We start from the raw sequence: 22526 nt of genomic DNA, 5'->3' as shown, positions 1-22526 counted from the left end.
GTTCATTAGAACTCCTGTCCCAGGACTTCAGCCTATGTTCATGCCTTCTCTTCCTACTTATTTCATCTGGCTTCCTCACGGTCCACACAGGCCATCCCCAGTGCTCTCCTGCCTGGCCTGTCACACTCTTTTCAATGACAGCTCTCAGAATGTTTTCTCAGAATGAAGAATTTCATTGCACTTCACTAGATCAGTTTTTCAACCTTGGCACTATTGCTATTTGGGGACAGATAATGCTTTGTTGTGGGGGGGGCTGTGATGGTTAATTTTATGTGTCAACTAGACTGGGCCACAGGATTTCCATACATTTGGTCACATATTATCATGAGTTTGTCTGTCAGGGCGTTTTGGACAAAATTACCATTTGAATTGGAAAACTGAATAAAGCAGATTGCCCTTTCTAAGGTGAGTGGCCCTTATCCAATTAACTGAAGGTCTGAATGGAACAAAAAGGCTGAGTGAGAGAGAATTACCCCTGACTGGAACTTACACCATTAGCTCTCCTGGGTCTCCAGCTTGCCTACTGCAGATTTTGGGACTTCTCAGCCTCCATGACTGCGTCAGCCATTTCCTTATAATATCTCTTTGTATATAGAGATAGAGATAGGGATATAGCTGCTATTGGTTCTGTTTCTCTGGGTCACCTCGTCTAATACAGGAACTCCCCCATGCATTGTAGGGTGTTTAGCATTATTCCTGGCCTCTACCCATTAGACGTCAGTAGCATCCCCCTAGTTGTGACAACCAAAATGTCTCTAGGCATTGCCCAATATCCTCTGGTGACAAAACTGCCCCTGGTTGAGAATCACGGCACTAGGGTTTAACTGAAGACACCATCAAGACAACTGGGGACACAAAAATGTCTCAGAAATATCACAAATTTTTAGCAGTGATTACACTATCATTCACAACACCCAAGTGCTTCCTAAATTAGGGGTGCCTCCATGCTCTCTTCTTGCAGCTTTTCTGTGGTTCACGCTAGATCCTATCATCCATTGACCTGTTGCCCTGTCTGTAAAGTAGTGGTTCTCAGACCCAGACTGGGTATAAATTCAAATCACCTGTGAGACTTGCTCAATACACCACCACCCTGGAGACTCTGACTTAATAAACCTGGTTGTGGGGTCAGGGACTCTCTATTAACAAAAAGTTTCATAGGTGATTCTAATACATAGCCCCAGTAGAAGCACAATTTCCCTAAAATTGCAACAAGGACTGACAGGCAAATGACATCCAGGAGACCAAACACCTCTAGACACAAGAAAGTATTCTGCCTCCTGATGGAAGTCAGAATGGGCATCCCTCAACTCAAATGCCTTCGCAACAAGTGAAGAAAGATCATGAAATGTCTTTTTACTTCTATGGGCTAGTTTTTCAGATGAGGTCAAATACTTTTAATTCCATCAGTTCTAAAAGGATTATCTTTCATAACAGAGGAATAGGCAAAGTCATAGAAAAGAAATACAGGCTTTATAAGACACATACTCAATTTTCATAGGAAAAGCATATGAAAACAATGTCTTTAAATCTAATTGTGGAAAGTGACTTTTAATAAATCAAAAGATTGTTAAGGCACCTATCCAGTGATAAATTTAAAAAGGAATCCTAAATTCAATAATTCATGAACTCAGGCACATAAGTAATTTCCCAAAATTCTCTAACATTTCAAGCTGCAGTACATATATTTTTACTTTGCTACATCAGAATATAAATTTCTCATCCTCAAGGGCTTTCGTTTGTCCATTTTAACTCTACAGAAAATCAGTAAACATTAAGGATAACGTAACTGTGTAAAATTTTCCTCGAAATAAAATCTAGGTACAGCCAGGAAAAATACAGAAATCAGAGACTTTTTAAAAAGCTATGAAGAAACTTTGAGTCATTCTCTTTTGAGAACAGATCAACATTGGAATGTGTAATTTGCTCTTTATTACTTTTTGCAAAATACCATTATCTTCTTCTAGTCCCCTCTGCTAAAATGCATAAAATCATTAAAGTCATAAAACGCATGGAGACTCTAAATTTGATGAGACAATGACACTTAAGAAATCTGAAGAACTACATGGGAAAACTGACTTCACAGAAAACGCCCTTTGATTCCAAACAACTACAATATAAAGAAGACAATACATGTCACCTTTTTTTTTCTTTCTCTAGAGAGAAAAGAACTAAATAAAGCTAGAATTAATTACACATGGGAGGGAGTGAACCCATTAAGTGATGATGTCCCAACCAACCCTTAGTTGCTTCTTTTTCTCTTCCCCAACTCCTCCCATTCGACCTACTACAGATAGTTCCGGTGTTCCAGTATCAAATCTCTCATTTCTTCCCCTCCATGTCCCTCCTACTTCTTCTTTCTTTGTTTCATTATCTGCTTGCTTATAACACCACCAAAGAACCAATTTCTCTTTGACAGTCACTCTGGCAGCCTTTCCCAATTGTTGAGAAGCTGCTCAGCCAACTGTTCTTCAACCCTTACTGACACTTTTTCAAAATCCACCACATCTATTTCCCCTATAGTTTCCAGACAAAGAGTCTATAAAAACAGAGAAAGAAGCCCCATCATCCAGAATGCGGATCCATCAGAAGTTCTAAGTATTGTTATTGTCATAACAATAAAGGCCTGTTATTGTAGAAAATCCCATTCATTATGAAAAATAAATATGAGTGAAAAAAAAGGCAGAATTTTTAAACTCCTGCAGTAAGGAAGAAGGATGACCATCTTGGCTGCCAGCCAACCACAAATACTCTCTGTACTTGTCCAGGGAGTACAGAATGATCACCATCCTCATCACAATGGCAAATTATAATGAAACCTCTGAGGATATTAGAGAGACAGGCCTTGGTTTTGAGATTGTTAAAACAATTATAATAAAACAGCTGCTCACCTTTATTTGAGGAATTTAACACATTATCTCCCTTCTTATTTACAACAAACCTGTTTTTGGATAGCTACTGCTGGATAACAAACTACCCAGATACTTCATGACTTATTGTGATGGATTATTATTTCTCACATTTCTGTGGATGGGCTTAGCTAGGCATCTGCCCCTGGGGGTCTCTCATGGAATTGTAGACAGATGGCACTTAAGACTGAAATTATCTAATGACTTGGCTGGGTGGGGGTGTCCAAGGTAATTCAGATGCCTGGCACATCGGCTGAGAGAGCTGGAACAGCAGTTGGCTTGTCAGGAGTTGCTCTTTCCCCTTGTGGCTAGCTTGGGCTTCCTAATAGCATATTGGTCAGGCTTCTAACATGGCAGTGGCTTCCTCCAGAGTGAACATACCAGGAAAATAAGGTGGACAGTGCAAGGCTCCTTAAGACTTAGCCACAGAAGCCATGCAGCATCATCTCCACTGCATCTTCTGATTGCACAGGGCCAGCCTGGATTCAGTGTCGGAGATGAGCCACAGAAAGCTCTTTGGGCCATCTTAACTATCACAATGCCAGTTGAGTAAATGGGGAAAAGTATTGTTTCAGATTACAAATAAGAAACAGTCACTTTGATTCTGGGTCTGGGTCTGTGATCCAAGACCTAGAAATTGTCCAAACTGGGACAGGAATCTAAGTATTCAGATTCTAAGTTCAGTGTTCAGCCCATACCAGGCAGGCTGCAAAGTTAAAATGGATTACACTTAAGAAGCTAAATGAAGTTTTCATCCAAATGTTAAGTTCATTTGCAATTAAGTAACTGTCCATAGAGTGGACATTTCAGGGCAGTCTGCTATCCCACATTAATCACACCTTCTTTTGCTAACAGCCATCAATTTTCTTTTAGGAACACTGCTCCACCCACACTGGATTCACAATACCCTTCTCTACCCTCGCTAAGGGCAGCACATGCTCAAGTATTCTCTCTCTCTCTGGGATCTGAATCTTAAACCCAGTGGCAAAAGGACTGCAATATTTGAAGCACATTTATTCTAGTGGCAACGTCCTGGTGAGACAATCAAATAGTTGTTGCTATGAGACCCATCCCCTCCCCCAGTTATCCCGGAGGCCTGGTACTCTGGCCACCTGATGCCTTTCCCATAAATTCCATTTGTGCTGACGTAAGCCAGAGTCTATGGCCCACAGGTCAGATACACTGGCTATGCAGTAGTTGGGAGAGGAGGGATACTCTAGCGGGTGTACACGCCAGCTTTGAGGTCTAACTCAACTCAATTTAAATATGATTCTGCCACTTCCTTAAAGTATGTACACTCTTAGGCAAATTACTTAACTTCTCTGAAGCTGTTCCTCAACTGTAAAACAAAATGAATAATATTGTCTTCAAAGAATTGCAAAGATTAAATGAGGTAATACAAGTAAAGCACAATGTCTGGCTCATAGTAAACTCAATAATCGTTAGCTACTACGTTTAATATTACAAGTCCTAATCCCTTATCTGCAATTCTAATAACCAAAAGCTCTGAAAACCAAGCCTGTTGCCAGCAAAACCTGACCTGAGGTGAAATAGAGCTCCTTATGATCTTTATCTTATTCAAAAGGCCATTCTTATGTTTTACTGCAGAAATGTCAATATGCTTGGGTGCTGCCCAAGATCCTATGGGTATGTCACACGACAAATAGCATAGGCAGCACACTACCTTTCTAAAAGGTAAAATTCTAAAATGCCTTTGACGCTAACGGTTTCAGATAAAAGACTGTAGATCTGTAAGTTATTATTATTTAAGAAATTTATAATAAAAAAGGCACACACTAAGAACAGTGGCTATGGAGAACTGGGCGATCCTACAAAAATGGAACTATTTATCAAAACCCAGAAATTATACTAGAGCCAATTTCAATAACAAACACTTTATACTGAACTAATACTGCTTATATAGGCAAATTGTGCCAAAGGAACAAATTTACATATAATTGGATAAGCTACTCTACAAATATCGTACTTCTGATTAAGGCATGTAATTAGAACTGCATCTTCTGGCTTTTTAATTGAGTGTGTGTTTAAGAATTATATTTTATTACCTGAATTAAATACCATTGGTTCCACACTTGTAGGTTCTCACTGGCTTGCTGTTCACTCATATTGTATCCTCTCACTCATAGTGAACTGGATAAATCAGAGGTTTGAATTATAAATCCATCATGGGATGGTTGCTTTTGCTTATATGGTCAGGTCTGGCTCTCAGTGGTTCAGAGCTCCAGAAAAACAGACTAAACCACTGCAGCATCTTTTTCTCTAGGGTTAAAATTTAACTTCAGAAAGATTCTGAGGCTCTGTTTTTAAAGTTAAAATGGAAAGTTGAGGATAAACATGTACAAATCTCTATATGACAAAAATGAAAATTATAACTCAAACCAGAATAACATTTGGAGAGCCTTATTACTTCTGATAATGAATGAAGTTATGATGCACTCTATCACTTTTCCACTGTAGTTCTTTAGATCCTTTTTTTTTTAAAGATTTTATTTACTCAGTTTTTCCCCCCAAAGCCCCAGTAGATAGTTGTACATCATAGGTTCACATCCTTCTAGTTGCTGTACGTGGGACTCAGCCTCGCGTTGGACGGAGAAGTGGTGCCTCGGGGCGCTCCCGGGATCCGAACCCAGGCCGCCAGCATCAGAGCGCGCGCACTTAACCGCTAAGCCACGGGGCCGGCCCAGATCCTTTTTAAAAATTCTTCCTTAAGGTGTATTCTAACTCACAGTGTAAATAGTTTTTGGGGGCAGGCAAATGATAATATGTAAAATTTACATATAATGCCAGCTTTGAAAAACCTTCATTTTAGAAAACATGTCTGTCAAAACTGCAAGATTCATTCATGAAATCACCAATATAAATTTGTTTGAAAGGATCTATCTGTTCATATAAACACTGATATGTGGCATGTCATTTTATGTACAATCTGGTTAAGTAAGTAGGTAAATGAAGAAACTGAGTTATATAAAAGCCAGGAAGTTTGTTCAAGGTCATGAAGTTAACTGCCAAGCAGATGATGCAAAAGACCATTCATTAAAAACAATCTAACTTTAATAATGGGATGAAGAGCTTCTCTCCAAAGTCTCCAGCATATCTTCAGTTTTCATGAATTTTTCAGAAAGCATCTGTTTTTAAGTAAGTAGAAACATACCCAGGGAAAATAAGGCCTGTTATAAGAAATTAAAATCAAAGTCCAGAAACACGCTCTTCTTCTTTACACGTGTGCTAAAGGAAATTTAATGCCATCAACACTTGATTATTTCCGAGAATAGAAGAGAACGCAAAATAGTATATCTAAAACAACCTTCTTTATCCATCCCTGCACCATGCAAAACTACTGGTTTCTCACAAGTCCACCAAGGAAGCCAAAAGTTCTTTTGTTTCTCATTAAAATAGCTGCATCCCACGCCCATGGAAGGTCGCTGCATATATGCCATTTTTTGTAGGTTTAGACCAGTATTTGCAAACAATATTCTACGGGTTCTTAACTGCTGTCACAAGAAAAGAAGAATTTTGTGGTATTTTAAAATAATCATATTATAAAATAAATTTAAAATCTTGGGAAACTCAGGGTTAAATAAACAGTTTGAGCAATTTTGTTTTCCTAAATAATTTCTTGGGCCTTTCACATCTTAATATATATTATGAATTGACAAAAGAGGCACTTCTCAAATACTTGTCCTCAGAAAATTATGGTCTGAACTTCCTTGATGCTCCACAGAGTATACTATGGATAATGATTCTCTATAATACATCATAAGCAATCCATTGATCTAAGATTCCTATAAAACCAAAATCTAGCCCATTTTTTAAATTATTCTGGTAAAAGGGGATTTACTACATGTTGAGAGAGCCTATTCATTTTTGGACCATTCCACTCAGTTGCCTCTCTAGTGTTTCCTTTAATATGTCTTGCTTCTTACCTCTGTGCAAATGCAAAACCGATCATCTTCCACTTGAAAGCCTTTTATATATGTGAAGACATCTACTCCAATCCCTTGCATTGAATTTCCACCACTACAAGCTAGTCATCTTAAATTCTTCATGCTTAGGGATGCCATCACTCTCCAAACTGATCTCCTCATGATACATACTTGTTTGGAGATAAATGAAGTAGTGTAGATCACAGTCTTCAGAGTGTGATCATATCAGCACAGGATTAATATTAACCCAGTTTTCCCGGGTCCAAGCTCTGGCTCTGCCACTCACTATCTTCAAGAGCTTGACAAGTTAGCTAACTTTTCCTAAGCCTCACTCTACTTATTAGTAAAACAGTAATAACAATAGTTCTTTCCATTATGAGGTTTCTGTGAACATTAATTTTTATTTTTATTTATTTTTATTTACTTATTTTTTTCCTGAGGAAGATTTGCCCTGAGTTAACATCTGTTGCCAATCTTCCTCTTTTTTTTTGTTTTGTTTGAAGAAGATTAGCCCTGAGATAACATCTGTGCCAACTTTCCTTTATTTTATATGTGGGTTGCCACCACAGCATGGCTGACGAGTGGTGTAGGTCCGCCCCCAGGATCCAAACCCGCGAACCTGGGCCATGGAAACCAAGTGCACCAAACTTAACCACTACGCCACGGGGCTGGCCCTCTGGACATTAATTTTTAAATATTGAATCTGCCACATAATAAGTGTTCAATAAGTATTAGCTAGTATCAAATGTCTATTTTGGAAATATGTGTTTTCTTTTAGCCAATTTAAAAAAGTAGAATTCACCAAGTACTCAACAGTGACTGACTGGCTCAGGGTTGTAATCAGCAGGTAAATGGAACAGGAAAGAAACTGGCAGAGGATTAAAAATAAGCCACAAATTATCTGCAAGCAGATAAGGCCCTAACTGCATAATCATTACTGAACAGACTCTATCTTTGTCTTCCCATGTAGTAACATGTCACTTTCTTTTAAGTGTTTCAGTGAAACACACTCTGCAAAAGCCTTCAATCTGAACAAGAAATGGGGGTGTGGAAATAAATCTCTCTTAACAACACAGACTTCAACTTTTCTCTGCTCTGCTTGAAAGAGTGGCATTCAGAGGCAGAAGAAAATTCAGTATCAAGTTATTTTCTGCTCCTGGTCTGATGCCACTCAGCTTTGAGTTTGCTTTTGGCTACACCAGCGGAGCTTGCAATCTTTCAATTCGGTGCATGACTTATAGCTCCCTGTAGCACCTTTTAAACACTGGCAGAGTTCTACAACAATGATGAATGTGGCTCCAGTTAGCCCAAACCCCTAGCATCTTATAGGTGCAAGAATTCTTGGCACTGAGCCGCTGAATTGGCATGTATTTCCAATATGGATTCCGATCCTTCCATATTTGGTGGGGTTGTGGAGAACTCTTGGCAGGAGTATAAAAAGTGAAGAGGCTCAAATTATCTCTCATGTAATCTTTTTGATATTTTAGGAATGTTCTTGATTTCTAGCAATCAATTAAAAAGGTGAATAGAGGAAACAAACTAGTTTCAATCATGGTGCTTGTTCTCAAAGGATTATGGAGCATCACATAGTTAAATTAGTCTGAATTTACCACTAAATTCGGATCTTGTTACTCCTCTCTCCCTCACTCCACTTAATTTAATCAAAAATTGAGTTCTCTCCTAAATTAAAAAAAAAAAAAATAGGAAAGAAAGAAAAGGCATCCACTAGGTTCTGAAGGATGATTCACAGAAAGGTACTTCTGTGAGTTCTCTTATATACTTGTCTCAGAACACGAAGCCAAGCCCTCAGCCATGCATACTGGCGCTGTGGTGGATGCCTGGTAAAGGGCAATGGATCACAGGGTAGTCAGCAGTCTACTAGGTGGCCCCTAGCAAGAGCACTGCCCCCCAAACTGGGGAGATGGTGACTTTACCAGTCCAGTCTTCTCATGAAAAAGAGCAAGCAATTTATTGGGAAAGAAAAAAAATAAACACAGATCATAAAAATGAGAAAGACACAGCAAGTAGTTAAATCGTATTAACTGTGCAACAGTGAAATAGGGATGTAGGGGAAGAAGAAATATTCCTCTAGCCTCTAGGTTCTTCTGGCTTATCTAAGAATTAAACTGACATGAGACATAATAACAGGAGAAAATCAAACAAAGTTTAATAACACGTATACACATGACAAACCCAGGAAAAATGAGTAACTTGCAAAAATGGCCGAAGTCACCACCTTAATTACCATCTTCAGCTAAAGACAAAGGAGGATGTTGGGGGTAGTGGTTTTGGAACTCAAAGGGGAAGAAGATAATTCACTAGGAGATGGAAAAGCAAATGTTTGGTAAACAAATGTTTGCCACGCCTTGCAAAGACAATGAGATATGGAGAGGACTTTGATCAAATAGGCCTTGATAGGTTCCTCCCTGTCTACCTCACCTAGTTCATTTTATACTATAGTTATCTACAGTAGTAGCTCCTTCCCGGAACAGGCCTTTTACCTTAAATTCTTTTAGGCAGTTAGGGGGGAGGGTCAGAGTTTCTTCCTGAGTCTTTTGTTCTTAAAAATAATCAAACCAAAGAGACACATTTTGGAGTAGCAAATTCTGCTGCCTTACCGGGACCCATAAACTGCTAACATTCCTAATCAGGTAAGTATCAAAAAGGATCCCACATAACCTTCTAGTCCTGAACTTCCCTGTCTTGGTGAGGTCCAAGGGTACCATGGTTTGTATAGCTTTCCCAGAATTCTCATCAGAACCTTCCATGAGAAAGATATTTCTCTCTTCTTTATGTCTGTATTTCACCTTCTGATAAACCCCCATTACTTAACAGAACCTAAATAAGTCTCTGCTGCTTGCAACCAAAGGAGGCCAGAGCACATCTGAAAGTAAGAAAGCTACTACTTGATTTTTTTTCAACCATGTTTAAAGTTACATTCTCCCCTCCTCCTCTCAACCTTCCCATACATAGCACTTAGTTTTGTACATGAAATTAATCTAAATTATCATTCCACTCAAAACAATTATGTGCTAAGCAGCTAAAACTATCAAGTATAGGGCTACAGAACTGCAACACGTTCAATGAATCTTATTAGTTAATGATTAAATAAAGTCCACAGGACAAAAAAATTATTAAATCAATATTTATAAATTATAGGGCATAAATCTACTAGAAACCCAGATCTCCACTTTTTATTGCCCAGGAAGTACAAGCGAAGGTGTCAGATAAAAGAACCAAAATTAAATTCATTCATATATTTATTGAACACTTGAATACTAGGAACTGTGCGACCCTGAAATGTGCCATGCATTGGGAACACAGACAAGGAAAACACACAGTCAATTATCTCACACTCTAATGGGAAATATGGACAAGAAAACATCATAACACACAGTAGAGATGTATTATTCATTTTCCATTCTATCACATAAGAGCCTGTGGGCTCTAAGTAGATGGAGATCAGTGAGCTCCTAGGAAAAAACATGTTCATAGGTGGATACTCCATAAAGAGAGTCAATTGCCTAATACTCAGACATTCAAATGGCTCTATTCAGGACTCCACAGTCAAGGGACACTTGTAATACGATACACTGCAGAAAGGGCTTCTGATACAACACAGAGTCACAATCAATGTCAAACATACCCATCAAGAGGGAAATCTTAAGTATAATGAGATTTTTAAAATTAAAACATATCCCCACACACACAAACAAAACAAAAAAACTGAGGAACCCAGAAGTCTTAATAGAAATCTATGCAGACAACGGCTTTGAGAAATGCATGACTTCAAAGAGAAAAGAACCCTCTTTTTACCAAGAAAGCCATCATTACCTAAAACTGCCCCATTTTAACAACATACCAAGTTGACCTTAGTGGTTAGTGACCTGGTTAACGATGGTGAGAAAACAAGTGAGAGCTGATTCAGACATCTTCTCTCTCACTACTACCCTACTAACACTTTTTGGATAATCCCTTCCCCCTCCCCTACTGCTTCACCTCTCCAAAATCTGTCAGTGGGTTGGAAATTTTACCTGACTTCTTCTGGCACTCTTTTAGAAGTAATATGTTGCCAATCTACTATAAGCGATTTTTTTCCCTAATCTTCATTCTATGTGCAAGCCTTGCCAGGGAGATTTCTCTTACTTGCTCTTTATGCTTTGATAGTCTAGGGTTTTGTCTTCTGGCTTCTTTGTCTTTGCGGAATTGTTAGAAGTTTTTCTGGATTCTGGGCATTGACTAGCTCATATTTTAAATTCTTTTAATCTGTTGATATATTTAAAAATTCACCAGGGCCTAATCAAGAAGAACTAATTTGGCCATGTACCTTCTTCAGTGCTCTTAATTGCTACACATTTCAGTTTTACTTAGAGATAGAGAGTAGGGATGACCTGTGCTATGATGTCAAGCTGTCTGGAGATCCCAAACGTAGTTTTGATGTGTTAAGTGGTGCAGGACAAGAGCTGTAAATCTGAAATTCTAACACTCACTTCTTAACCCCAAAACACAAAGTAAATTTCTAAGGAAACCTCCAACAATAAATCATCACATGTCAGCAACTAATTACCATCAGTGTAGTGCTAGAAAGCTACAGCATCTCAATAAATCTTGTGAGATGTCAGTTCAGAAACACTAGGTTTCTGAAACTAAGCCCCAATAGATAGTTGTATGTCATAGCTGCACATCCCTCTAGTTGCTGTATGTGGGATGCAGCCTCAGCATGGCCAGAGAAGCAGTGCGTCGGTGCGCGCCTGGGATCCGAACCCGGGCCGCCAGTAGCGGAGCGCGTGCACCCACCCACCAAGCCACCGGGCCAGCCCAAACTGCACTACTTTTTGACTAAGAAATTCCAATTCCTTTTTCAGGAATTTATTTTACAGATACACTCACATATGTTTACAAATATAATGTTTATAGTAGCAAAGCCCTGTAAAGAATATAAGTGATGATGAGCAGGGCTCTAGTATTATGGTCTTAGTGCAAGGGAATAAATATTCTAAGTAGTCATAAGCAAGCAAGAGATAGCTATGTGTGGACTGATACCTAAGATTCATCTTTAAGTGAAGAAAGGAAATTGCATGCTATTGTTTTCATAGTAGATGTTCAGATTTCTTTTTTAATTGAAAAAGTATCTTAACATATATGTGCTCATATACAATAAATATCTCTGGAAGGATAAACAAATAATAGTAACCACCTCTAGGAGAAAAAGCTAGCAGAAGATGATGAAAAGGAAGCTTAGTTTTGACCGGATACTCTTTTAAACTATTAAAATGCACATTCACAGACACATAACCTTTATAGAAAAATAATTAAAAAATACAAAGGGTTATAAAGGCAAACTGCAATGGAAAGTTCAGACATTATCTAGGGAAATTAAACAACATTAATAGCCAGTCCAAATCAATCAAGGTCCCAGACCCAGTATCAGTACCAGAATTTTTTTCTTTGTAATAATACGGATAATTACCTTAACTCTTCATTTCAAAAATGTAGACAGAGGCTGCACGCCTGAATTCTTCAAGCTACGAAATGGAAACTGCCAAATTACAAGTTTGACATTTGCTTAAATTCTTCAGTGAGAGGCTTCTTATACAGCACAAGTTCTGTAGTAAGTATTTTACAATTCTACAGGACTGGAGGACACAGATCCCCAGGCATATACCTTCTTACAGCTGAAATAATACATTCACCATAGCCAGTGCTGCACTGACTTCTTAGCCATTGGTAAGGACTTGAAAAAAGAAAGAAAGAGAGAGAAAGGACAGGAAGGAGTGAGGGGGATGGAAGAGGACAAGAGAAGAGAATAAATAGTTATATTATTAAAATTCACGAAGTCAGTAAGCCTAGAGTTTCAAGTAACTTGAAATATCGAGATAGCCTCTTCAAGTATGGAGAACCTTCCAAACCAACAATATGACACTCTAAGATTTAAGATCTCTAGACAAGTATCCACGAGTTAGCCTTAGATAGTAATCCACATTCATGATGGTCATACACATACTAAAAAAATTATTTAACTATTACCTAAATGCCTCATGTATGATTTAAATAATATGGAAGTTAAACATATTTAAAAACTAGTAAACAGTGAAATTAATATTTCCCCTTTAATATACTCTCAAACTTGAATCCAGCTAAATTAACTTCATTTTCCCAGTGTTACCATTTTCCTATATCATTCTGTTTACAGCCTTCACTCCCAACATCCTCCTTCACTCAGTTTTGGCTAGGGCTTTCTTGACCAATGACAACTTCATCATTTATATATAAAAACTGAAGTCAAATTATGAATCAAGCTCTTCCTTGCCTACTGTCCCTTTACATGCTATTTTCTTTGCCTGGAACTTTCTCTCCTGGTGATTTGTATGGCTAGCTTCTTCTTAAGTTTTGGGTCTCAAAAATCACATTCACCAAGAAACCTTTCATCACTACGCTATTTAATGTAGATCCTACGTTATTCTCCATCTTAGCACCCTCCTTCTCTCCTTCAGAGCACCTATTTCAGTTTATAATTACTTTTATTTTAAGGTGGTTTTTTTTTTTTTTTTGGTGAGGAAGATTAGCCCTGAGCTAACATCTGTTGCCAATCCTCCTCTTTTTGCTGAGGAAGATTAGCCCTGGGCTAACATTCGTGCCTATCTTCCTCTACTTTATATGTGGGATGCCTCCCACAGCATGGCTTGATAAGCAGTGAATAGGTCCGCACCTGGGATCCCAACCTGTGAACCCCGGGCCGCCAAAGCGGAGCACGTGAACTTAACCACTACATCACCGGGCTGGCCCCTATTTTAAGTAATTTAACTCTTTTTCAGTCTCCTCTACCAGACTCTAAGCTTGATGAAGGCAGGGTCCATGTCTGACTTTTTTCTTTTCAACCCGCAGGACCTAACTTGGCCCTAGTACTTAGCAGTACTCATTATCTGAAGGTTAAACAGAAGAATGAAGTGAATTCTAGAAGGATATTCCATTCACATTTTTCTGAATTATCCCACTTTCACTAGAAGATCAAAGCCACACCTGAAAATTTGTAATACCACAAATTTGCATGGAGCAACAAATTTCATTTTGAACTTTCTGTGCTCCCATTTACTCTACAGGGCATTTATGAAATTGCCCGATTCATAGGGAAACATCACCAGTGTTGGAGATGGTAGAATTTGGTGCCATCCACTACTCACCATTCTGCAAAAGTATGATGGCAAGTGTGTGGACAAGGATATCCAAGTAAAATTCTTTGAAAAACAAAAGATCCTCCTTTAAACAGGAAGAATAAGGATTCTTGGTGTAGTAGTCAGAGTTCTCCTGAGAAACAGTTCAATAGAATGTGTGTGTGTGTACACATACACACTATATATATACATACATATACATACATACATACATACATACATGAGAGAGAAAGAGAGATATTGAGAGAGAGAAATTTATTTTAAGGAATTGGCTCATGCAATTGTGGAAGCTGGCTAGTATAAAATGTGCAGACTAGGCCGAAGACCTATCAGCAGGAGACCCAGGGTAGAGCTGTTGTTGCAGCTTGAGTTCTGAAGGCACTTTGCTGGTAGAATCCCTTCTTCCTTAGGGGATGTCCATCTTTTTCTTAAGCCCTTCAACTGATTGGACGTGGCCCACCTGCATTATGGATCTGCTTTATTCAGTCTCCTGATTTACATGTTAATCTCATCTAAAAAATACCTTCATGGCATCATCCAGATGAGTTCAACCAAATATCTGGACTGTGGCCTAGCCAAATTGACACATAATATTAACCATTATACTTGCTTAAAAAGACCCTGTACAGGCACACCTCAGAGATATTGTGAGTTTGGTTCCAGACCACTGCAATAAAGCGAGTGTCACCAGAAAGTGAGTTACACAAATTTTTTGCTTTCCCAGTGCATATAAAAGTTATGTTTAGGGCCGGCCCCGTGGCTTGGCGGTTGAGTGCGCGCGCGCTCTGATACTGGCGGCCCGGGGTTCGGATCCCGGGCACGCACAGGCGCACCGCTTTTCTGGCCATGCTGAGGCCGGGTCCCACATACAGCAATTGGAAGGATGTGCAGCTATAACATACAACTGTCTACTGGGGCTTTGGGGGAAAAAATAAATAAAAAAAAAAAGTTATGTTTACACTATACCGTAGTCTATTAAGTGTGGAATAGCATTATGTCTAAAAAAAGAATGTACATACTTTCATTAAAAATATTTTATTGCTAAAAAATCCTAACAATTATCTGAGCCTTCAGTGAGTTGTAATCTTTTTGCTGGTGGAGGGTCTTGTAAAAAACGCAATATCTGTGAAGCACAATAAAGCGAAGTACAATAAAATGAGGCATGCTTGTCTTGTCATTTACGTATTACTCAATTTATCTTCTCTGTCGAAATGGAAGACATGCAACTGGAAACTTTTCATAAATGTCATAACAAGATGCAAAGGCATGTACTTTAAAATGAAACATCATGTTCTGAGTGACTAATAAGCATGCATTTGGACCCATACATAAATCCCCTTCACGGAGTTTTATTGCCAGTAGTCAAAATCATTCTTTTCCCCTTATTTAAATTTGTGGCCAGAGTAACAAAAATCCATCAAACTCAATATTTTCTAGAAGCTTAGCAATTTGGAAGCCTATTTGTATGAAATATATAATTATACAGTGAATTTTGAGTATTCAAATACATTTAGAATAATGAACATAACTTACATAATTGACATACACAAAATACAAATCTACTGTAACTACAAAAATTATATTTACATTGACATATCAAAGTTTGCTTGAAAATATTCCTATTTTGAAATAGTTCTTAACATTTGGAACACCTTCCCAAACCCCTACAATTTATAAATATTCACCATCCTTGTAACAACATATAGTTCTGAAAGCAATGTGTACATGCTGAGGTCTTTTAACCATACATTGATCGTCAAACATAAAAAAAAATCTCTACCTTAGCCATGATTCCAAACTGGTTAAAGCTTTAGCTCACAGGCAGACATACTGGGGGTCTGACATGAGTATTGCCATTTACTAGCTGCGTGACCTGAGTTAAGTTAATCTCTTTCGTTCTCAGTTTTCTCATCTAGGACCTAGAGGTCATCATAGTACCTAGCTTACAGAGAACAATTATAGGTTTAAATGAGATAACAAAAGTATTTATCAACTTGCCTATCACATTGTAAGTATTCAGTCAATACTACTCATTATGATTAAAATTTACTTTGACAACCCATATTTTTTTTTTCTCACAGAGTGTCTCCAATGACTGGGGGTAGTTCTTCCTGAAAAGAAGTTTCCATTATAATCAGAAGGAAAAAAAAAAGATATTTGAAAGCCTACACTGAAAAATACAGCATGAGACATATAAATTGAGTAAAACCACCTGATAGATTTGAAACAATGAAAAACTGGGTAATACAGAATACACACTAGGACTAAATTTCCCAAAATAGATTTCAAAGAATATTCTACTATATCCATGGTCTTAAACTGTGCTTAATAAAATCATCTGGGAATGGGCCGGCCCCGTGGCTTAGCGGTTAAGTGGCACACGCTCCGCTACTGGTGGCCCGGGGTTCGATCCCAGGCGCAGCACACCAAAGCAGCACTTCTCCGGCCATGCTGAGGCCGCGTCCCACATACAGCAACTAGAAGGATGTGCAGCTATGACATACAACTATCTACTGGGGCTTTAGGGAGAAAAAAGGAGGAGGATTGGCAATAGATGTTAGCTCAGGGCCGGTCTTCCTCAGCAAAAAGAGGAGGATTAGCATGGATGTCAGCTCAGGGCTGATCTTCCTCACAAAAAAAAAAAAAAAAAATCATCTGAGAAGCTTTAAAAAAACTCCATTACCCAGAACCCACCTTCACCCAGACCAACTAAATCAAATGATTCTAATGATCAGCCAGGGCTGAGAGCCACAGGTATTAGATGTTTAGTAGACAGTCCTTGCGCTGGGGGGAGTGGGGATTGTTTCTTAGTTGCTATAGAATGAATGTTTGTGTCCCCACCAAAGTTCATATGTGGAAACCTGATCGCAATGTGATGGTAAATGGAAATGGGCCTCTGGGAAGTGATTAGGTCATGAAGGTGGAGCCCTCACAAATGGGATTAGCATCTTTATAAAAATGACCCCAGAGAGCTCCCACACCCCTTCCTCCATGTGAAGAGGTTACAGTGAGAAGACCGCCATCTATGAACCAGGAAATGGGCTCTCACCAGACACTGAATCTGCCGGCACTTCGATCTTGGACTTCCCAGCCTTCGGAACTGTAAGAGATAAATTTCCGTTGTTTACAAGCCGCTCAGTCTACGGTACTCTGTTATAGCAGCCCAAACGGACTAAGACATTAGTCAAATAAATCTCAGAAACATGCATTTCACAACGCACATAAAGATTTTGAGAAATCCTAATGTAAGAAAACCTGTTTAAGATCCAGAATTTCCTAAGCTCATTTCTGCTAAGAATTTTTTAAAGGGAATTCTATTTATATCTCGAAGAATTAGTGTTGTGCAGAACATGCTCTAGTTCCCAAACCTGGCTGAACATCAGAATCACATGGGGAGTGTTCAAAATATAGTTTCCTAAACCTCATCTCCAGAGACTTTGATTCAGTACCTCTAGAGTGGGGCTTTGAATCTTTATTTTCTTCTAAAGTGTCCAGATTTTTCTGAGGAACATATTTTGTAGCAATTACCCCAGAGAGTTTATATTCAGTCTCATAAACATGTCCCCCTCTTCTACTTCCAAGTTGCTGTTGGAAAAGCAAACTTGCTCCTGTGAATTAAAAGAAAAAATGTCCTCTACAGTATCAATGGCTACTACTTGAAATGTTGTCAAACAGCATTAGTTTCCCTTTAATAATGTCTAAGACAGCAATGTTATTAGCAAAGGAATGCACCTCAGTCACAGGAGAGACATATGGACTACAGCCAGAAAACATGGTGATAGCAGATGGGCAGTAGATACCTCGCCATGTAAACCTCTGACATTTCAAATAAAATGTTTTAAAATAATAATAATAAAAAAGAGTATCTTGTACTCCGTTGAAATTGTCCATGTGGAAACCTACAGCCAAATTGTCCATGTGGAAACCTACAGCCATGAGACAATTCTTCTCATACTACAACATAAAAGCACTTAATTACCATATGAGATGCTTTTTTATTCATTATATGCATCAGAACCTTTGTTGTTTGCTCATTTTCTTAGTTTTCTAATTTAAGCCCCAAATTACTTATTAATCCCTATGCATATTGGATTTAAATATGAAATACATTAAACAAGTATAAATATTTTACATAAATAAATGCAAATGCACTCTTGCACCCAATTTACTGTTATCTTACATAATTAACATGAACCAGAACAGGAAATAAGAACTAATCATAGGTCAGGCATATATCTGAAAGCTTAGACAGGTTATGGATGGCACTCCACATACCACTCTCAACTAATAATTAAGATTTCCACATTGGATTCAGATGGAGCTTTCAAATTTGACAATCTGATGTCACCCCAGCCCTTTAAAATCTTGTAATGGCTTTCCACGGCCTAAAGGATATGGTCCAATTTCCTCTTATTCCCCAACTTGCCTCATATGCTAGAGATGCTACTTTGTGCAATTCTATGACGCACCAATCACACCGTCTTTGCTTGTTCTCTGCACAATTCTTGGGGCATCATTCACATTCTAGTCTATGAAACTGTATAATGCAAAGACCCTGCTGCCACCCTCCCATGTCCCTAATATCCACTCACATTCAGCTATTTGCCATTCTCTGAACACACCATCTTCTCTCATGCCCACATGCCACTTACACACTATATCCTCTTTCTTTTTTTTTTTTTTTGTGAGGAAGATCAGCCCTGAGCTAACATCCGTGCTCATCCTCCTCTTTTTGCTGAGGAAGGCCGGCTCTGAGCTAACATCTATTGCCAATCCTCCTCCTTTTTTTTTCCCCCAAAGCCCCAGTAGATAGTTGTATGTCATAGCTGCACATCCTTCTAGTTGCTATATGTGGGACACGGCCTTGGCATGGCTGGAGAAGCGGTGCGTCGATGTGCGCCCGGGATCCGAACCCAGGCCACCAGTAGTGGAGCGCGCGCACTTAACCGCTAAGCCACGGGGCGGGCCCTATATCCTCTTTCTTAAGCATCCTTTCCAAACCCATCTTGCAAATCCTGTCCATGTTTCCACTTTATTTTAATTCAATTCTCCCTTATAATCTCTATGCAACTGCTACCACGTTGTAATTTGTAGGATACCAAGCAAAGAGCTCCTTAAAAGCACATTTAACATGTCTTTTCATATATATATACCATAAGTCTATCCTTAAAATCTGCTATGTAGGAACTCACCAAAGGCTGATCAATTACACTGATGGGTAAGATGGTAGATACTCTACTCGAGATTCCTGACCTTCAACATAAATAAGAATGGCTTGAGATACTCCACCACTAAAGACTTCAAGAAGAACATGACGAGAACATGTTCCCAAGAAATGAAAAATCTTCCCTCCAATGATTTCTAAAGCATTGTCTATTCCGTTCATGTTGGCCATGTTCTACCTGAATTTCTGAAAATTTTTGCATATATATACAAAATATGGCCATCTCTCTAATATATATATATATATATATAGAGAGAGAGAGAGAGAGAGAGAAAGTTTTGGCCAAAGTCTACTGTACCTATCTTTAATCCTATAGTATTGGGATATAATAAATAATTATAATATATTAATTATAGCATAATTAATATATAATTAAGCATGTTAAAAATATGCTTGATATTTAGGCCAAGTATCAGCAAACCAGTTAGTTCAGTTAGTTAAGAATATGATGTAAATCAATGCCTATGAATCTTTAATGTGAATACAAATCACCTGAGAAAATAAAGATTCTGATACAGTAGGTCTAGGTTGGGGGCAAAAGTTCAGCATTTCTCACAAGCTCCCAGGAAATGCCAATCTATGGACTACAATGACACCAATGTCTTGGGCAAATTCCCTACATGAACATTCTGTTCTGAACTATAGACTGTATACTTAGACTGTATACCTAGGCCCCACTAGAATGGATATTCTTAGTCAATGAAAACTAGGGTACATAACATCTAGGATCAATAGCAAACTCAAATAATCCCTATTGATGGACAATTCATTATATTATTTTCAGATACAAGAGAAATAGCCCTTTACTCCCTTCAGTTACTCAACCCAGGTAATCCTGGTAATTGGGCGTGGTAAAATCCATCAGTGTAATTATGTTTCTGTAGTTCTTTCTAACATCTAAAAGCCTAAGAAGGCAGAAATGGCAAGATTTCTACCATCCTTTTCATTGAAAGTGCATACTTTGGGACTTTCACAAATACTTGGTCTGGTGCTGAGAAGAATAACTTAGAAACTGTAGTACATTGTGCATCTTGGGAATAATCTAATGGCAGAGAATACCAGGGCATTAATGATTAGAAGCCTGCAGTCAGGCTAATTTCCATAACAATTCACAACTTAGATTCTATAAGATATAAGGAAATGGATGGAGGTCTGTTAACGCATTAAGATTCTGATGTGAGTTTGCTTACTAGATAGCAGAGGAAAAAATGTAAATCACAATGGAAAACAGTAAATAAGTTCTTATTGTATGTGTTAGAAATATAGAAAGAAACATATAAAAGTAATTAAGACATCTAAGTAATGAGGTTAAATAATGAACTATAAACAAAACAGGATGTGATATAAATATTATTTGAATTCCACAAACTACACAGTAAATCCACACACAAGGAGGAAATAGAAAAAGACAAACAGTAACAATGCTTCATTCTTTAAAGGTTATACAAACACATCGGAAGTAAAATAACATTAACTTATTTCTCTTCAACTATGTAAAACTCTTTCATTGCATGCATATTAATAATATACCAGTCATTACTATTATGTTTGCTAAGTTGTGAAATTCAAAGCATCCATAAAGAGAATGCTATTCTCCAGAGCAAGCAGAAATTCATTTCCCAGTACTGTCAGTATCACAAATAAAAAAAAAATTGTGTAAATCTTTTAAAAAATTTCCATCACATTTGACTGAAAGCAACTCGAAACATTTTATATTTCTACTCTGTCACATGTCAGCATTTCCTTTTGCAGCATGGCAAAATGTGCTATAGTTGAAGTAGAAAGAATACAGATGAGAACTTATTCAGTAATTCATTCTTTTTAATAAATTAGACTCTTGACCATAGCCAAAACCATTTCTGCAAAATGAAACCTCAAATAGTGCTAATCGCATCTCAGTTCTGATACAGTGCCTCTCTGTAACAGTTGACCATAAAACAACGCACTATGGAAATGTTGCCTTCCTCTGTTTCCACACAGCTAAAGCGGATCATATTGTCTACCCATGGATAAAGACACAAGTGCAAACATAAATCACTTTATTCAGTATTTTAAAAGAATGACATTTCAAATTATAACTTGCACATACTTCATCAACAACATAGGTATCACATTGAATAAATGCACCAAAAGAATAAGATTATAATGATAAACTCAGCATTTTTACGGATGGTCTGATTACATGTCTGGCACCAGGCTACGTGTATATATAATCATCTCATTTTAGTCTTCACAGCTCTACAATAATATTCCCATTATACGGATGAGAAAAATGAAGCTGAGAGACGTTAAATAATTTGGTCAAATCTTATGAATACACAAGTGGTAGAGCCAGAATTTGAATCATCAAATCATTCTGAATCACCAAGTGTGCCTACAGCCTTTCTTTTACATCATATAAAATAGTGTTTTCTATCTGTGGAGACTGACTCCCAACCTAAAACATGGAATTAACTATTTTGGAGAGTATACTATCTTAAGAGTTAACCTTAATATACTGACTTAAGGAGCTACATTATAAGAAAATTACTAAAATTTGTAAAAGCTCATTAATTCAGAAGAACAGAAGACTCTGCTGCTTTGAATAACAGTAATGTTCTAAAAAAGTACTCATTTCAGTTACAACACATAAAATAAACTACAATATACTGGTAAATTGCTATTAATAAAAGAATTGAGTAGAGTTAATGGAACTATAAATTCACAACAACCCCAGGTTACACAGTGCATATCCATACCTCACCACCACCTCAACAATATCGACAATTGTTGCAGTGTCTCAAATTCTGACCATTAAGTTCAAAAAAGAAAATGGAGGGAAAATACTAGGAATTTTAAGTTAGAATCTAATAACTGGTAAATGAGACCTTGAAATGTGCTAAAGAAAACAAAAAGGAACTTCTTTATACAGCAAAGACCACATACTCAGTGTGCAGAATTTTGAATGAAGTTGATTGAACTAGAAGTAAGATAGCCAACATTCCACAACTGTAACACAGGAGTCTTCACAAACGTAACTCTGCTGCAAAGAATATCACCACTACACACGACACTATCAAAGCAGGTTATTTTCTATTTCTACCGTACTACGATAACACATTACCTCTCAGGATCTCAGGCAGGAAGCAGAGGAAAGTGAAGCTGAGAAGGGTGAAAACGGATGTGAAACATCCATACTACTCTTCTCTCACATAAAGGGGGGAAGCCCCCTTCAAAGCCTCATTCAGAATCCATTCAAACTATTACATATAGTTTGATCAGCTTGAATATTTTATTTTTT

At 37.9% G+C, this 22526-nt stretch overlaps 1 protein-coding gene across 7 annotated transcripts in view; it reads right to left on the bottom strand.

Annotated features, from left to right (window-relative positions):
* Nucleotides 1–22526, bottom strand: part of CNTN4 (contactin 4) — an 892715-nt gene that overhangs the window by 853519 nt on the left and 16670 nt on the right. The window contains exon 2 of one of the 7 annotated variants that reach the window (XM_087431362.1): nucleotides 17072–17122. The exons of the other annotated variants lie outside the window; for them this stretch is intronic. The gene's annotated coding sequence lies outside the window, so the exon portion shown is untranslated. The remainder of the gene's footprint in view (nucleotides 1–17071; nucleotides 17123–22526) is intronic. 7 annotated transcript variants of the gene reach the window in all.

Source organism: Ceratotherium simum, chromosome 5, assembly GCF_057802395.1.
Source record: "Ceratotherium simum simum isolate JZ-2026a chromosome 5, ASM5780239v1, whole genome shotgun sequence".
Classification (NCBI taxonomy): domain Eukaryota; kingdom Metazoa; phylum Chordata; class Mammalia; order Perissodactyla; family Rhinocerotidae; genus Ceratotherium; species Ceratotherium simum.
The sequence above is the reverse complement of the archived record's forward strand: the minus strand, read 5'-3'. Positions and strand labels throughout refer to the sequence as shown.